Here is a 19,211-nt window from a genome sequence, read left to right on the forward strand (position 1 = left end):
TCACGGTGGGGTGATCTCATCCCAGAGTAACTGGATTAACAAAAAAAAGCTTGTGCTTCACTGTCTGACATAATCTGCCTTTGTGGTCTGCTCAGGAAAACTCACTGGCTTGTGAACAGAGGGACGTGATCCGCTGAGGAATGGCTTATGAATAAATAGAGTGCAGCATTTTTTTGCAACGAGGAATGTCTATCAAGCTGGAAGTCAGGTTCTTTTTCTTGCCAGAGATACATAATCACAGTAGCATTTAGTCACTGGAAGGCTTTCTTTATCCTGCAGAAACCCTGTATTGGGCCACAAGAACCTAAGGAGGCAGCTGCTCATTTCAGCAGCAGAATGAAGCCTGCTATTGGAAACATTTTTCACTTTCAAAATCAACTCAACTTTTGACAACATGAACCCCTTCTCATATCACATGCTTTCAGAACTGAGTACTGAATCACTAAAGGATGTAATTTCTGTTTAGTAAGGCTTAAAAAATCAGTCTTCCAAATGTAGTGTTCATCCTGGTGCCCCTCTCCTATAATAACAGAACCAACCAGGTGGGAAGAGTCTGTACTGGACAATACATGATATTGTCAAGTGGGAGAAGCATTTATTATAATCAATGAAATTATGTGGTACCTTAAAGCACCTTAATTGCAATCCCTTTCTTCTATTGAGTACTTAAGCGATACCGTATTATATTTGTGTATAAGACTTTTGTCATAACACTTGCTGCCAAATGTTTAGTATTGACATTAAACCATTTGGTTGTGGATCTTTTAGGAAATGATGATTGGCATCTGCCACATGTAAATGGTATGAAACAGCCTCCTTGACCCCAACCCTTGCTGAAATTGAAGAGTATGCTCCTGCTTCAGTGTCTTGAGAATAAGTGAGCTATAAAAGGTTTTTCCTTCCTTCCTTCCTTCCTTCCTTCCTTCCTTCCTTCCTTCCTTCCTTCCTTCCTTCCTTCCTTCCTTCCTTCCTTCCTTCCTTCCTTCCTTCCTTCCTTCCTTCCTTCCTTCCTTCCTTCCTTCCTTCCTTCCTTCCTTCCTTCCTTCCTTCCTTCCTTCAATGCTTTGTTCTATACCAGCAGAAGCTGTAGGAAACTCTAGCTGGTTTCAGTATAAATTTGACATGTAAAAAGTTTGCAGACTCAGTCTCTTAAGAGAGTGGAGCAAGGCATGGAGAGTTGAGAATTTTGAGGATAGACTGCTCAGAAGTAATGTTCTGGGTCAGATTGCTACAGGATCTGATCTCGATTATATTTTTTAAGGTTCAGAGTTGGTTTGCTAAAATGCATTTTAAGTTGACTGAAGTTGCTTTGAATCCATGCATTTTGCTGATTTGTCTCCACAGATGGACACAGAGAAAAGAGAGGGATTTAGAATGCTAAAATGTTTTATATTTCCTAAGTGAAATGTATTGATTTCTGATTTTGGATCTTTATTTCTGTGTTGAAACAATCTGAGTCAAAATAATTAATTCATCCCCCCTTCATTATTTTCAAGTTATCATTTCAGGAAAAATACTGGAGGAAAAAAATCATTTTGAATTGACCACCCATTTTATTCTTAAATCAAAGGTGAATTATTTGGACAACTGGACTCATATGTGGCTAAGTCTGAAATATCTGAAAGCTGTTCCTACCATTATGAAGAGAATCAATAGTGTTTTTTTTGTATGCTGCTTGTGAGACCAACGACACTACATAAGTAAGCATAAAATCATCTGTTGCTATGGTCAGTGACTTGTTGGTCAGGGCTTCCCTTGCTATCGCCTAATCCCTGAGAGCTGGGTAAAGGAGGACCTAACAAGAGCCAGTGATGGTGGCATGGTGGAACTTCCAGTCTTCTGCTTCTGTCACTGTAGCCTAGGCATGCAGGCGCATGAAAGAATTAGCCCCTGAGAGACCCTTGTAGCAGCTCTATTTCTACCTCACTTGGTGAAACAAGACATTGCAGATGTCTCAGTGCATCAGCACATCCTAAAAAAGGCAGTGCAGTGTGCTGGCTTCCCCTCCACACCTCAGGTAACAGCAAACAAATTCTATTACTGAGTTCCTGGGGGAAGAAAGGAAAGATGCAAGTGTGTGTGAGAGAGAGTAAGAGTAAGCCTTTTAAGTAGAAGGTAATGAAGCTATCAGGTCACTTTCCAGGCAAGTGAAAATTAGTTCATGGTGTAGACAAATACTGAGCACTGCCTGGTTCCCTCTAGGGACTTTATCACCATCCATCATTATAATCTCTGTAATTTCTACAGCCTGGGTTTTGGGAAAGATAAGACTAATGGAAACCCAAGGCAAAATACTCCTGAAAATGGCTTTGTACAGCAAACCAGAAAGGCAGCCTCGCACAGTGAGGCTGTTCCCCAAGGATTACAGCTGTTCCCATGACAACGCCAAAAACCTCTCACCAGCAGGCACCAGCAGGAGAACATCACCCATGGCAAGTACATGAAGCCAGGAGCTCAGTCTTCATCTCTCAAATCATCCTGCTGGACACCGTGGGTTAGGATCTGCCAGTTGTGCATGTGCAGCTCACCTTTCTGGCTCCAGCCTGGCTTCGGATGAAAGGAAGAGCAAACAAATTCCAAGCACCAGTGAGCTGCATTTCTGTAAAAGTAAAATTAACCTCTACTAATGTTGCTAGAGGTCCCTCTGCTCTCCAGCTGAGGGATTTCAATTTTAATGATGAAAAACCAAGCAAAAAATCCCGGACATTTTACAAATCGTTTAAGAAGACCTTTGAAGAAGCCACCTGATTTGACTCATTTGCAGGGAAATCTCTCATTGTCTTGGGATGGAGATAGAGGGACGCCCTGGGAGAATTCTGCTTTTCTTCACCCTAATCCTTTAGTGTCTAGCTTCTGACTCAACCAGTTTTCTTCTGCATTTGAAGCAGAAGATGGTAAAAAAACATTTTTCACCATGTCATGTTCAGCGGGCTTGTCGGCTCCCTGAGTGTCGTGATATGTGGGGCTCAGCATCTGCAGTTATCTGAATGTATGAGGATGTGCTTCATTTTTAAGGAAAATGCCCTTGGGCATTTGGAAAAAAAGATATAAAATGTGCCCAGAAAGTTCAGGAGTCCAAGGTAAAGAGTGCCACCAGCAATAAAAATATTAATTTTATTAAAATTTTTGCTCTAAAGATAATGTTGGTTTTTTTAATTTTGCTCAGTGGCCAGAGTAGTGGAGCATGTTCTGCTTGAATGGTAGCAGTTAGCAATGCTTTTCCATAAATGCTTTAGCTTTTCAGAGCCTTTTTTTTTTGGTCCTTCATTTGGAATATTTTGAGTAGTTAAATCACGGACTTCTCTGTTTTACTTATTTATTTTTGTTCTTCTTTTTAATTGTTTTGGAGGAAACTTCCCCAGAGTCCTCTCCAGATACATTAATTACTTGGTGACAGTGTGATACTGCAAGCGGAGGAGGAGAGGTGAGAAAGGAGAGCAGGTTCTGAACAAGCGGAGGTGATTCTGTTCCGTAAATATGCTTGCTGCAGCTTCAAACCACTAAAACAAAGTACTAGCAAGAGGGTGCTTTCTGGGTTGTTTTTGTCATTTTAAACACCGGTTCTCCCATTTCAGGCTGGGTGAAAAACATGCACTTATACAGGCTGTTCTGTGGGTCCCCACATTTTTAAATCCAGAAGAATTTGGAGGGCCTCCAGCTGCCAGTCTGTGGTACCCCTGTTTTGTTGTCCTGTGAAGGCCGTACTCAGTCACTGTGGCGTTAGTTGGGACCAAGACATGTTCAGGGAGGGATGGGCATGGCCTCATCTTGTAAACATGTCAGATGGCTATTGAAAAGAGAGAAAGCTGGAACCATGGTGCAATTTGTGCACATCTGCTGGTAAATATCACAGTATTGCTCTTTTTTTGTAAGCACACACACAGCATCTGACCCCACGCTCTCCCTAAGCCATGACTTCCATACCTCGGCCCATACTGGAAATGGGGCATGAGGTTTCTCTTTATCCCCCTTCCCTCATCCTCAGGCTGACGAGCTGCTCCTGAACATGGCCCTGTTTCTGTGTGTTGTTTTCTTGCTGTTCCTGGATGTGCTTTGGGCTCGCTCTACATGAGGCCTGTCCCAGCCCCTCTGTGCCAACAGCCGTGTGCTCCTGAATTGCTGGAAGGATGTACGGAGGTGCCACTGCTACGGGCTTCAACATTCCTCTGTTTCATACCAGTCCCCAAACTAATGAACCAACTCCTGGGTTATTCCTTGTGCTTGCTTCACCCATTAAACCTTTACAGACATAGCAGAACCTGTCTGAAAAACAGGAATTGCTCAGCCCCTCCTGCTGGCGAGGAAAGCTGATGCTTCTCCGGCTCCTCTAATCCTCTGCTTTTCTGCTTATTTGTGAGCTGAGGCTGTTCTGTGAGCATCAGAGCTTGTGTCGGAGAGCACATCTGGACATCCTCCCCTCAGGGTGCAGGTGTGTCTGCAGCTGTCATGGGCCCCCCTGAAACAGAGCCTGTTACCCATGTCTGCATTGTGGGTGCTGGGATGAGCAGTCTGATGGGAGAGCATTTCCAGGAACAATTGCTGATTGTGTTAGAAGGATGCTAGCTGGAGAAACTCTGGGTTTCTCTGGGGTGTCAACAGGATGCTGTTATTGTTTGTGATTTTTTTTGCCTCTCTGTTTTAACACTGTCTAGCAGCTGGATGTAATACAGAAACAGATCTCTGAAGTGCTTTAACAAGAAGGGTGGCTTAAGGCTCGGTTGCAATTCAAGGGGATAAATGAGTGAGTAGTTTCACAAATGGTGCTCAGGCACAGTTCTGAGGCCCATGAGTTACTTCTCCCACTCAGCTCCCTGCTGTGGGCATTGACAGGGCTCATTTGGGCACAGCAGTGTGAAAACTCAGCCTGTAAGCACAGGTGGAAGAGCTGGTCACGTGGAGTTGTAAAAGCCATGGAGCTTGTGTCCTGCCTGCCTTTTCCTGCTCTGTTTATCTGTCTGAGAGTGCATCCTGACAGGTACGTCGCTCTGTGTGCTCTCTGCATGCTGCCCTCCCAAAATTAATAATATCTGCTCAATATAGGAACCAAGTCATGAGGCATTCATTTTCCAAAACCAGAAAAAAAAAGCCTAAGTATTTCCAAGAAAAGCACCACTGTTCATTATGCTGGGTAGAAGGGAAAGTTTTAGCTACACATTGTCCTGAGGACTGACAGACAACCCAAAAGGACGTAAGCACATGGACGTGAGCCCGTGGAGCACTGCCACCACCCATGGTGACATACTTGTATGGCAGGGGACAAGTGCAGCACAAAAGCTGCCTCTTCTTACCTTTAACAAGGGAACAAACCTTGTTGTGAGAAAGGGAGAGCTCCCTGGGTACTGGGGGGAATATCAGGGCTTGATGCAGGAATAGGTTCCCCTGGAAATGAAGTTGTAACTGTCTGGGAGGTTGCCAAAATGAGCTGCAGATTTCCATGCTGCTTGAGTGTCTGTTGGACTGCTGGCACAGAATGACCCCTTACAGCCGCACGGCTGCTGCCAGCAAGGGGCTGTGAAATAATCACGCTGCTGGTGTCTATCAGTCACTGTTACTTGTTGTGTTCGGAGGTGCCATGCTGCTGGGAGGACGCGTGAAACCGCCCCTGTGCCCTGCCAGAGGTGCGGAGCTGCTGGCTGGCCAGGGCAAACCTCCCCAGCAAGCCCCTGCTGTGTGAGGCATGGTTCAAAGAGAAAAAGGCAGAAAACAAATGGCATGGAAAAGAATCTGCAAAATTTCCACCTTCTGCCATGGAAGAGTGGAGTGGGAGCTGCAGGACTCGGTGAACATAAACATCCCGGCTTCCAAAAACTGGTTAATCTTTTGCCATCAAACAGAGAACGTCAAAGCAGGGAAGTAAGTGTATATGGTAGCACAGGCAGCTCTCGCAGTGCCCCTGCATGTGTCACTGCGTCTTTGTTACCCACTCACACTCTTTCCTTATATGATCATTTTCTTTAAAAATACAATGTACTTGGAGAACAAGCAGGAGATCAGCTCTGTGTCCTATAATACAATGCTTGCCCTTGCGTTGCTGCTCCACTCCTCGCTTTAACAATGCCGTAGCTCTTTCCCCATTCTTCATTTTTGAAGGTCTCAGTGCAAATGAGTAGGGCCTCAAAACTGTAAGGAATTTCTAGCTACTCTGAAAAGTAGTCTTCTTGCCTGTAACAGGACAGCCCATGTTGGTAAAGCTGACTGTGTATCAAGCTAGCAGCAGCAGGGACAGGAGGTGGATGTGTTTGAAGGTCAGGTTGGGCAGTCTCTAATGACCATCAGTTATTCAATATTTATATTACCCTAAATCCACAGTGTATGGGTAGAACTTGCTGTGTGCTTCTCATCTCACAGGTAGCCTGCAAGTCAGTGGCAGACTTGAAAGATGGATCCAGGAGATATGTCTCCTGGTTGAGATGCTGCAAGTGGCAGAGGAAAGGCTGCGTGTGAGCCCTGGGGGGGCTCATGTAGGCGAGCTTTTTTTTTTTCTTCTTCTTTTTTTTTTTTTTTCCTTAAAATGCATTTTCTTCAAATGGTTTGATACTATCCCTCATGAACAACGGACCTACCTCTGTAAAATCATAACCAGGCCTTCGGTGCAGGTTCACAGGGCAGGTGTGGGTATTTCTCCAGCATGCCAGCTGTGTGGCTCTGTTTGCGTTATGACACAGCAATTGACTGATGGCAGATGGGAACTTTGGGGCTGAGGATTCAGTCTGCTCCATTAAGTTTGTTGGTTTTTTTTTTTTTTTTACATTCAGACCTGCATTATTAATGGTGGATCACGACGTTTCCTGGAAACAGAGATGACAATTAAACACCACAGTACAATAAAATTGATATGGTTGTGGGTGTCAGAGGAAGGGGAGTGTTTACCATAACTGGAGTCAGTCATTGATGGTCCTCACATAAAAACGACAATGATTGACGTGTTGTGGTGCACTGCAGCTGCCCTCAGCTGGAGTTTGCAAAAAGCAGTGTAGTGCCAGCAGACCTGAATGCCACCTGCATGTCATCTGCGTGTTACCTGCATGTCACCTGCCTCCTCAGAAGAGAAGGGAGCACAACGAGGGGAGAAGCAGGGTTCAGGGTTCTTCACCACGGAACAGCCACATGAGCCCTGAGCTCAGCAGGGCACTGTAGTGCCCTGGGAGATTTGGGCACTGTCCTGTTGGGTGGCCAGGCAGGGAGGATAGCTGGTGGAACAGGCAGGCAGGGAAGGGCAGGGAAGGAAGTGTCCTGCTAATAGGGACAATGAGAACTGCACTTGAATATGGTGTATTTCCAAATGCATTTCCATCCGGCATTTCCAACAGCCAGAAATGGCTTCCAAAGCAACAATGCAGGTTGGTTGCTACATTTATGTGTTTGGAATGGTTTATTAAACAGCTGTAATAGTGCAAATGCAATGGCAAATATGTTTGCTTTATGGTAGCACATTGCAGTAAAAATGGCTTAATGAGTGTATTGGAGTCCTTCACTGGGAAATGTGGAAGCCATGCAATTAAGTAAATGCATTTTCCAGGATTATGATCTTTTTTTTTTTTCCCTGTATATACTCAGTATGCCTGCACTGGATTCATTCACTCCTGTGTACCTTTGCTAAGAAGTGAATAGATGCAGCATAAATAGAGCATTCTCCTTCTAGCTCATGGATATGCAAAAGCAGTTCTCCCTGTCTTCAGCCCAGAAAGTAACTTCACTTATAAGCAGAGATGTGTGAGAGGTTTAGATTTCTTTAAAACTACCCAAATCTTTTAACCCTCTCCACAAATGCACATCCTGGGGCCAAACTGCAGGGCAGTTGCATGGGCTCAGCAGCTTCTGTGGTGCTGGAAGGGAAAACATGGGTGAGACAGACTGCTGCAGAAGAGGCACCTCATTTATTTGTCTCTTGGGCTCTTCTCATTTGCTGTTTTCAGGATTTGATGAAAAAGCTTCAGTGTGTTTAGGGGCTCTGAGGGAAGCTTGGGGGGAGATGATTAGGAGAAGCAGTTTTTACCTAAGATAAGGGAGGAAAAATGTCTTGTGTGGAATTGACAAGTAATGTTCAAATTCCTTATTAGCTGCAGAGGTCTCTAGAATGGAGCAGTTTCTTCTTTCATGCTCTGCGTTCTGCTGTGGATTTCCATTTTAGATTGAATCCCACCGTTCTCAGAAGAATCCAAATTGCTTGGAGCAAATTGCTTGGGAGTGGATTTTCCAAAGGTGCCCAAAGGCTTTGAGGCAGATCAGGCTAAGCCGAGCATTTTGTTGTGTTCAGTGCTTTGAGCAGCCCAGCGCTGTGCAGACAGGACCCCAGAGGGAGGCACTGCTCTCCCCAGGGGCTGCGGCTGGCCATGGGCTGAATTGCAAAGGTTGTCACCTCCTGGACATGGAGGCAGCTGCACAGTGGGGTCAGCTCTGTCCACCCTGGATTCACAAGGGGTCTGGAGGGATATAACATGGCTAGATCCACAACAAAGCTGTATGTGCCTAGGATTAGAGAGAAATGTGACTTAGGGAATGGTTTTGTTGATGTGACTCTATCGCCTGTTGATCAGAAGTGAATGAGAAGGGGCTCAGAGGTGATTTAGGATTCCCAAACTGCAATGACATCTGCTTGCGCTCTGATCCCAGTCCCTTGAGAACAAAGGGATGGGAATCCAAAACAGTTCTCCAAGCAACTCATGTTCAGTCTCCATCTTGCCCTCTGGCATGAGATGGTAAAGGTTAATAAGCAAATTACTTTTAGACAAGATCCTGGGCCTGTAGATAGCTGCGTTATAATTGACTCTGTTAATCTCTGTGCCTATTTTGCTCCTTTTTTAAATCTTTGAGTCTATTAATTATTGTGGAGCAGTTCTTACTGATAACTCCCCAGCAGTTTGCACTGTTGTTCTAAAATTATGAAACGATATAGTTGGCAGAATGGGTGCAGACATGCACAGTTAATTGGGTTTTTGCAGGAGGAAATTACACAGTATAATAACGTGCCCGGGGTGCCATGGGAAGTGCAATTTCTTATTGCTGTAGTAAATAAGATTGGGAGAATAGGATGTCTGGATCGTAAAGTGCCTTGGGATTTATCGTAAAGGTGCAGAGGGTTTGAAAGCCCCATCGTTGAGCTGCTCCTGTCCCTGTCACCACAAACCTATTGCTTCCCCACTGCTGCTAGGCCCCTGCAGTTTTTTCTCCAGTTCACCAACTTGGGCAGTGGTTTCGCTGTGGAGTCCCTGGGCAGCAGTTTTGGTTGGGTGCTCACTGCCTGAAGTCACAGGAATCACAAAAAAAAACAAGTCATGGTCCTAATGAGAAGTGGGCTATGAAAACCCAGGGCTTTGTGGGGCGAAGCTGAGAGTTTCTGTTTCTCACCTCTTTTTTAGGAAGTGGGACTGGATAGAAGCAGTTGAGGACACATTTCTAAGTGAGAATGGTTGGTGAGAATTAATGTTTTTCATTTCCTGCTAAATGCAATTCTCAAAACCAAGGCTTTGTTGTTTGTTTCTTTTTGCTTTTTCTTCAACCTGAATGCACAAATTTGGGTCAACTTGAAAGGTATTGCACAAACTGGGTAGCTTTGGTTTCTGCAAAGTCTTTATTAAAAGTGTGAACAATTTGAAGACTAAATAGAGATTTAAAGCTTATTTCTAGCAAAAAGACATTTTCATTGAAAAGAACAACTGCCCCTCCCAGATTTTGAGTAGCAAATCTTGATTATCTGTTACCTTTGCTGGAAATAGCAATCATTTGACAGCTGCCTCAGCACTTGGATGTCTCATGAATGTTTCCAGCTATGGCAGGGCTGGGAGCTGGACCCCAAGTTCAGCTCCTGGCTCCTGCTGCAGCTCTGCTCCTCCCTGCTTCAGCTTTTCAGCCAGGGGGTATATGAGGGGTTACAAACTTTGCCATTTTTGTGAAGGGGTCAGAGTTCCTCAGCAAGGTGCCCTGGATGCAGGCAGCACACTCATTTCACCCTGTGTATACAACGTGCAATCCCTTCCAGCCGTCTCCACTAATCTCATTAAAGCTCTGTTTTTACGAGTTGGAGATTTGTAATGTTGTTGTTGTTGTTGTTTCTGCTACCACCGGTGCCTTGCATCAGTGCTCGTTCTTATAATTAAAGTGACAGCTCTTGAACTAGGACGTCAAAACAGCACGACTGAGGCAAAGAAATGCTGGGAGGATCATCTTTAATCAGACAACAGTGATTCACGTTGAGTGGGGTAGATGGTAAGTCCTGTGGCTGGCTAGCTCGCAGTGAAGTTTCCCCAAGGACAGGGGGTTGTTAGAAGTTTTGAACAACTGCCAAGGCCCCACCACTTGGGCTTTTTGATGGAAACTCTTTAATATGCAGTTTCTTTCAGCATGTCAGCACAATAGCTGGGGAGCTGTGAACCCTAGCAAATCTTTTCAGACTTATTTTCTAGAAGCTGTATGGGAAAAAGAAATGTAAAGGAGGTGATCTTGGTTTGAAGCTCCCAGTGCCAAGCCATGCCAATCAGCTGGAAATTCATTGTTTTTTGGGAGTCCCAGCTCCTTGATCCCCAGAGTCTCCGTGTCCCACAGCCAGGTATGCACATCCAGAGCATCCCAATGAAGTCCCAAATGCTGACGATGTTTATGGCCGCAGCGACCCTGCCTCTTCCACAAGAATTGTGCTGTCATTCCCATGCTTGGTGCCTGCTCTCATTCTCTTCCCACTTTCTTTGCTGTGTGCTCCCCTAGCACTAGCCCATAGGCTGTAGATACTATAATATACATATTTATGTATACCAGGTTTACCCCTGTTCCCTGCCCCAGTCTTGTCCTCCTTTGCAAGTCCCGCTGCTCAGTGTGGCTGCTTTCCTACAAGGGTTTCTCTTTCCTCCATGCCTGGATGTGGGGCTGCAACCAGACAGCTGCAGTCCTTAATACTGCATTATATTCCAGCTCCAAAGCAGCTGGTAGCATCCAGCTGAGAAGTATTTACCTTCACCTTTGTACTCTAGGGGGGGAGAAGTCCTGTCCCCACCACTAGGGAGCTGCTGTAAGATCCTGGGGCAGCTGGGGACAAATCATGGTGCTGCTAAGACACCACAAGGGCTTGCTGAGCCTTTGGAGACCCTAGGTGTGAGGATAGGGGTTTAGCCTTGGGGCTGACACAGGGAAGACCATAGTCAGCTCTTGCTCTTTGAGGTTCTTATGTCTCTCAAGGTTACTAATGCTTCTTATTATGGATTTGCACCTGAAACTCTCCCCCTCCTTTGAATTTCTCTATCTTTCTGCAAAGGCTTTGTGAATGGACATATGGAAAATACACAAATCCCTGTGTGTTCAGCTGGGCCTGAGTAACTGATCTTTAACACAGGCCCATGGGAACTGGGAGTATTTTCACTGGACATTTAAGATGCCTTCTGACTCTGCACAGAGCTAGCACATACAGGCAGCCAGTATTTGGGGAAGCTTTTAAGTTTATCCGTCTAGTAATGGCTGCTCTCCAGATTTCTGTTTTTTAGGGTACCAGAACCCTAGATTAATGGTAATATTTTTATATTGCCATAAATAAACTTTTATTCTTGACCAGAGCCCTGTACTTCATTGCATTGGTATGTTAAACACAGTATTTATTGGCTGCACTATTCAGCCTTACAATAATAAGATCTGATGCAGCTTAAGATTGAGGATCTCAGGTTTCAAGAGCTGAAAGCATTCCTAGCTGGCAGGAATTGACCTGCCAGTGCTTAGATACCAGAGCACCAACCTGAGCTAAGGGTGCCCACATAATGCTAACACTGGAGCTGCTGACCTTCATAAGAAGAGCATCGGGGTGTTTAGCCTGGCATTGGGCTGCCACAGCACCTTCTGTGTTACTTCCAAGACCACGTTCTTCCTCTCTCACTCTATACACATGAATGAAATCTTTGATTTCAAAAGCCCCCAAATACTCCTGTTTGGTAAATCTGTATGGTTTAAGTGAAAAAGGGGTGTAAGTGGGCTGCTGCTCTTCCTTATGCATGTGCTGCCCTCTGAAGGTGACTAGAGCGGAGTTTGGTTGGTCCTCAAGTGCAGCAGCTGGAGCAGTGCAGTGGGTGCACGGGAAAGCTTTGGGCAATTTGAGCACTGCTCAGATTGCTGCCAGAAGAGAGGCGAACATACATGCCACACTTGTGAATTGCTCGAGGAAATTAGTGGGTGGGAGGGGAAAGAGAAGCAGGGAGGTGGAGCGGCCTTTTTCTACTGCACTCATACAGTGGAAGCTGATGACTGGGAGCTATTAAATGCTTATAATTGTCTCATTATGGACAGAAAATGTAATTAAAAGGGACAGCAATCTTTCTCCAAATTCAAAACACTGCAGTCTATCTTTGAAAGCAATTTCAGCCATTAGCACAGGTGGTAATGGCCCAGCAATTGAACCCAATCTAATTTCAGTGTCAAATCGCTAAGGGGAAAAAATGAGTTCTCTTCCTGATGCCACCCAGCACCGCCACCAGGTCTGGAGGGAGGAATGGGAGAAGAGGCAGGGCGCAGAGCCAGGCTGGGAGTGGGGTGGGCAAGACTCCAAGACAAGACAAGCCTCCAGCATGGGGTGGGCACCCACCAACGAGCAGAGCACCTCATCTCTGCCGGGTCTGTTCCCCTGCCCTGGTGCTGCATGGCCCCAAGATGAGACTACCACAGTGGGCACGCCAAGCAGCGCACACTGCTGTCTGCAGATGGCATCCATCGTGCTGTTTTTGCTGGGGATGAGCCACATGCTCTCCAGCACAATGAGCTAAAATCACTCTGGTCTTTCTTTGTCTTGCTTTTCGTAGATGTTAAAGCAACTCTGTGTCCTGGGAGAAAGACTGTTCCCTGAATTGGCCAGCAAAGCTGAGACACTCGTGGGAGAGGCAGCTGGGTGGGAGCACGCACTCTGTGCTGTTTTAATGCGGTGGTTTCCCTCTCCTGCTAGGAGAGGGCTGGCTTCAGCTTTGTCCCTTCCATGCAGAAACAACATACATTTCTGCCAAACCCCTTTCTGTGGGCAGCCACTGAGACGTGGGGAGCACGCCTCTGGAAGCCAGAGGCCACTGCTGCAGTTTACCTTCTGCTCCTCAGTTAGGTAGGGACTGGCATTTCAAGAAATGTCAGAAAAAATGCCCATACTGGAGGAAAGTATTGCTATGGGAACTAGTGGAAGGTACCAGCTGATGGTACCTGGCCAAAACTCCTCTGAAATGTGTCTCCGAGGACTCTCAGATGTCGTGTCATGTCTTTGCAACCTGAAGAAAGGATGGGGGTGGTGCTGGAGAAGGCAGTGACTGGAAGGAAGAAAACAACAAGAAAATTAAAATAGCTAATTTTTTTTTGTTTATTATTATTTTTTGTTTCGTCTCCCAAGACATGAAGGAAGATTTTTGGAGCTAATGAATTATTTCTGAAAACACTAGTAATAGCTGCAGGCAACATTAACTTCACGATTCCCAGTGAGCAAGCATCATTTATGAACAGATTTAAAATTCTAATGTATTTTCATTTGCAGTAGCTCAACTCCAACACGGCTGGGGTTCTGGATGGAGGCCAGAAGAAGTAGCCACATTGCTGACAATTCAGTAATCTCCTTAGATGCAGCAGTGGCCAGATCCTGTTGAAGCCTGGGGCAACCAATTATCTCAGCAGAGAGGTTCCTGAGCCCTTCGTTAGCACTGGGGACATAGGAAGTTGCTGCAAGCACAATGATGTTTTTGAGCTATGCAAAATAGAATAAAAATAAAAATAAATCAGTTGTGTCATAGGCTAAACAGCTCTGCTGCTGTTAAAAACCCAGGGTGGAACCCCAGTCCTGCTGAGAGTAGTGGAGGTTTTGCTCATGACTTCAGAGACACGAGGTTCCTGCCTTGTCTTCAATAAAGTCCCACTGCTGATCTGGAATTAAAACCCAGCCAGGACCATGGACCGGAATACATCAGGCCATCGGTGTCTGATTCCCTCGCTGTCCCCACATGGGGCTGTGTTGGTTTGAAATCTCACCTCACAGCTGGAGCTGAGCTGGAGGTGATCAGGGGCACGGGGAAGAGAGAAGGAGCTGCTCCGACTAGTTCTCCAGGGTTTGGTTGGCATCTCAGTGGCACTGCTCAGTGACTGAGGGATGTGTCATCCAAGAGAAAATGGGAAACAGATGGTAGAGGGAGTTACAGTGGGAGGAAAACCCAATTAGAAGTCCCAGCATGGTTTGTGGTAGGGATATGTATCTTATACCTTGAGTAACAGCCAGGAAAAGAGTGGCACCCAGCTTTTTCACCCATGGCGGAGAAAATTCTTGTTCCAGGCAGAGGTTGATACTGAAGAAAAGAAACATTTGCAGAGCTTTTTGAGGTATTCTTCTCCACAGAGAGAGAATACAGGCAATACAATACAGAAGATGACAGACTTCGGTCCGGAATGCAGGTTCAGGATTCCAACACAGGTTGGTTTTATCCCCCTTTTTTTCCACCCTGGAAGGATGCTTAATATTTGAGACAGCAGCCTGGGAGCTGGAAATCTGTATTCCCAAACCCTTCTGACACGAACACCCTGTATCTCTGGAGTCCTTTGCTCTAGTTTGGCCACTAGGCCATTCATTTTAAGAAGCAGTGAGCATTGGCCTGAGCTGGAGGTGGACAGCCAGCACCTCTGGGCCTCAGTTTATGTAAAATACCCCATCTGTGACAGTTTTTGCAATGGCCAGGTGCCAGGCACAAGCTGGGAGGTTGTCACAGTGCGGTTCACAGCCTCCAGTGTGGGTTGTGACCAAGCGAGCCCCACGGGCTGCCCATGGTGGGAAGCCCGCAGGGTGCTGCTGGTATACAGGCAACGCTCCTCCCAGGAGAGGTGGCACAGCAAATGCTCAGCCTCTCAGAGTGCACGGGCTGTGAAGAGACTAAAGAAAGCACAGTTCGTGCTCTCAGCACACACTGGGGGAAGCTGGACTCAAAAACCAGCTGGGATAGTGGCTGTGTAAGGAAAACTGTTGTGAACAGGGGCTCCTGAGGAGGTATGTGTACTGGGAGGAGAAACAAAACCCAAGCCCTAGCCAGTTGTGCATCTCAGTGTTATTTAAACTGCAAAATCCAAACCTGGCATTTCAAAAAATACCCACCCTGTGTCCTCCTGTGCAATTCTTGCCTTGTCATCGCCTTGCTCATGCATTAGGATGGAGCACGGCTGCTGCTCCCTGCCTCCAGCCACGCCAAGTGGCCGGGCAGGGGGAGGTACAGCTGCTGGAGGGAAGAGTGTCTGTCTGAGGGTAAATGGTTCTGTCTAAGGATAAATGGTAAAGGGTAAATGTTCTGTGAGCAGGCTGCAAATGAGAGATTGGGTGAGGAAGAGAGAAACTCTGCCAAAAGGGCTAGGGAATAAAGTTAGAAAAATAATTCCCCAAAAGCATGAAATACAGCAGAAGTCTCATACGTTTGTTTATTCTTTATCACTGTGATAATTGCTTTCTTCCCATGAAACTATATTCCTTCTTGGTATTGCACTCCTAATTATCTTGCTGAATACATTATGCATTTTTTCTTATCAGATCAATAACTAATGTTAGCAAATAACTCCTCGCAATACTCTAATGAAATAGATATGGGTTTCCTTCCTACTGAAGAGTGCTCAGGAACAAAGGGTCAGAGTTAAATATAGGACTGGAGCTCAGGCTTCATCATTATGCTCAGGCCATCAAGTCATCCTAGATGCTCATAATAGCAACAATAGTGGAAATGCATGTCCACACTTAAAGCTTTTTTGCTTTACATAAAGTCCAAGAAATGCTGTTCTGAGAGTTTATTCTGGAACTCTGTGAGAGTACCAATGGCACAGATTACTCGTTGATATAGGCATATATTAAGAAAAATGCGATACAGGATAGGATACTCGCTGTCCTGGAAATCCTCTTTAGGTGCCCAGTATGTCTGTAAAATCTTCTTACAGCTCTGGGTATGGTCCAGTCTAGCTCAGCTTCCGTTCATCCACCCTGGCTCCAGAATGCTGAAATCATTTAGTGAGGAAACAGGCACTTGCAATATCCTTCCTTCACTTTCTTAATTTTTGTTATATAAATTCTATATATCCTGGAACAGAGGCTCTGAACTGCTGAACTCAGTCTGAAGTCAACCCAGCTAATGAGCTCATTTATGATAATAGGAAATCAACTGTTCCTTTCTGCTGGATTCCCAGGGGAACAGCTGGTGGTCTGCTTTTTTTCGTGCTGGTCTTCCTACTCCGTGCTGAAGTGCCTCAAAAATATTTGTTTGCTAGAAAATTTTAGTGGAAACCAATATCGCTGATGTGAAAAACAAGCACATGGAGAAAACCACAGATTCTTCTGGTCAATTAGACCTTTGGAAAATGGTCTAATCTTTTGTATACAATTAAACAGCTCTTAATAGCTATCTTCCAACAAACAGCCTCATGGCTTTTGATGACTAATCATTAAAAAAAGAAAAAGAGAGAGAGAGAGTTAGAGCTATGGTCACATTATTTGGCATGAGCTTGTTTTTAGGAGCTTGGGTGTAGCTGCTGAAGCATATCAGTCCAAGTTTTCTTCTTCTTATCTTGCCCAGCTGGTCAGCACTAGCTCTTTGGGGATGACGTATAAGAAAGGCTACACTGGAGAACTTACAGACTAATTTATTCTTGGGAATTAATCATTTTTGCCTTATAGCAAAGGGTTTATATACTTTCTAGTTTATTGTCCTGTACTGTGATTCACTTCTCCATTTAGTTGCCTTTTTAAGCCCTTCCTAGCTGGGGGACACCCAGACCTGCCAGTGAGTGGGGACCCACCCAGACAATCGTTACTGTTGTACAATGCTGGAAATCAGCCACGAAGGTTGGGGAACAGGCCATAGAGTAGCTTGGGTTGGAAGGGACCTTAAAGATCATCTAACTCATCTTCCTAAGCCTTGAGCAGGAGGTGCTCTCTTGGGCCTTGTTTCCTGCATGCCCAAGGCACTGTGCTGTTAGGGGGTCCCCGGGCTACCAGGTGGGGTGGCAAACTCAGTGACCCACTCTTCTCTTTGCCTCAGCTGTGATCACCTTCCTCGATGGCTCAGCTGAACGCCCGGCGTCACCCACATCATGTTGGCTGCACAGGGGCTGGAGCAATGCAAGGCAGCTGTTTCTATGTAGTCACATGAACACTGAGTGTTTCCAAAGGTTTGGAAGGTAAGTGCACTTTTCTGTAGCATTGTAAGTGTTTTGACAAGCTCTGCCTCACACTCGTGCACTTTGGGGACTTAAATTATTTTTTTGGCCTTGTCAGTCTCTCATGAATCAGAAAATAATGTCTCCAATTTATTGTATCATCTGGCTATTAAATATCCCTGTAAAGAGGAATAAAACTAGACCATGAACATCTATGGGAATTCATTTTTGTTAAATAATTTAAACTTACACTTTCTCATGCCTGGATCAATCTCATCTGAACATCCCCTCGCGTTTGCCTCTCCGCCATTCCAGAGAATGCTAGAAGCTACCACATTACTGAGGAGGTTGTTTTTAGACTAATTATTATCAAGGCATGAAAGCAGCATTTTACACCACATTTTTTTTTTCTGTTCGGCACATAGACCAATTCATTTTAGTTTCTATTACTGTTAACTACATATCTGCCAACACTACAAAATGCCACTGGGTATAGCAAAGTGTAAGCCTACATTTAGATTAGAGATGCGGGTTCTTTGTTCAATTATATAGGAATTAAATTGCATGATGCTATGTTGTGCAAATTTGCTCTTCTTTTCTACAGCTAAGGTTAATGCTCAGTGCTTGTGTTTCTAACCAGAAACCACAAACTTTCGTTGCTGTGACACATTAGTCTCAGCTTCTGCTTGGATGGTTGCAGATGATACTTGAGGGCAAAGTTACCTCTAAATGCTCTCGCTTGCTGAATAATAATGATGTTGCATTTCTTAGTAACTCAATTTCTGTATGGAAGGTAGGAAGGAAGGTAAGTAAGCAGAATGAGACAGTATGGAAGAATCTACTCCATATTTTATAAGCAGAGATTTTCCTACAAAAAACCTTGTAAATTATTAAAATAATTACTGACTTTTCTGTAATGACCGAAATACTGAAAACCCGAACCTTTCCTTGTGTTCATCCATGCTGAAATGCCTGAGTGTCCTCCTAGGTTTCAGTGATACAAGGTGGAGGTACATGGGAACAGAAGTTTCCCCAGAGAAGGCAGTGACATCTGCTTAGGGACATGGTTTAGTGGGTGATGGTTGGACCAGATGATCTTGGAGCTCTTTTCCAGCCTTAATGAGTCTGTGACTCTGTGATCCCTAGGAGAGAGGTCCATGCTGTTTCAGCTGTATTTTCAGCAGCCCAGCTTCCAGCACTGCTGGCCAAGTTAAACTCTGGAAAAACTCCACTGGCTTTATTAAGGAGAGAATTAAAAATAACATACAAAAGAGCCTGTGGCCAAAGCTCCACATGTACTTACTAGAACTTTGCATAGTATACATTTAGTACTTGTGCCAGTGGTTGATGTAGAGCACCCCACAGCCCATGATACAGGCCTTGGGGTATGCAGCAAGGTGCCACAAGGAGGGTGCCAGCAGCACAGGGTCCCCAGCAGCTGGGCTGTCCTTCTGCACCACTCTGCCCTCGATGAAAAGAGCTGGATGAGCCCCACAGGTGTTCAGGGGGGCTGCTGGGGCCCTGGGACCCTGACTCGGGGTGTGTGCTCCTTCGCCAGATGGTTTTGTTTGATTAACCTTCGGGTTTATTGGCTGACTCGGTGCAGGAGGATGCAGGCTTGCTCTGGGTGTTTAGAGAAGCAGTCTTCGTTAAACAGATACAGTGTTGTCGTTTTTTTAATAGGATCAGAGGTTGGTGTGTAACATGGAAAGAAACAAAAACCCTGCTTTGTTTAACATATATAAGAAAAATCACAGGAAAATCTGCAGGTGGGGAGAGAGAGTGAGGTTAATGCCAGTGCAGCCAGGGATGAAGTGGGCTGGAGGCGATGGAGGACATTTGAAACGTGACAAAGCTGCTGCATTTCATTAATCTGTGTAAAGTGACACACTCTGTTGTTGGTAGACCAGTAAATCTGCTGCTGTTAGCCATGGTAACTTCGGGTTGCTGTGCCTGAAGGCTGAGGGCAGTGCTGAGCAGGCAGCAACTGCTGAACTGCCACAGGTCACCTCGCAGGGAGGGACCCTGCTTTCCTTGTGGTGCTTCTGTCTTGGGGTTTGGTTCGAGCTGCCAGCACATTGCTGGGGCATGAAGTA

The 19,211-nt window shown here is 45.4% G+C and overlaps 1 protein-coding gene across 3 annotated transcripts in view; it reads left to right on the plus strand.

The window, feature by feature from the left end:
- Nucleotides 1-19,211, plus strand: part of LOC311445901 (somatomedin-B and thrombospondin type-1 domain-containing protein-like) — a 76,532-nt gene that overhangs the window by 14,052 nt on the left and 43,269 nt on the right. For all 3 annotated transcript variants that reach the window (XR_014698660.1, XR_014698661.1, XR_014698662.1), the window contains exon 5: nt 16,998-17,136. The gene's annotated coding sequence lies outside the window, so the exon portion shown is untranslated. The remainder of the gene's footprint in view (nt 1-16,997; nt 17,137-19,211) is intronic.

The sequence above is a fragment of the Aythya ferina genome (assembly GCF_964211825.1).
Source record: "Aythya ferina genome assembly, chromosome: 16".
NCBI lineage: Eukaryota > Metazoa > Chordata > Aves > Anseriformes > Anatidae > Aythya > Aythya ferina.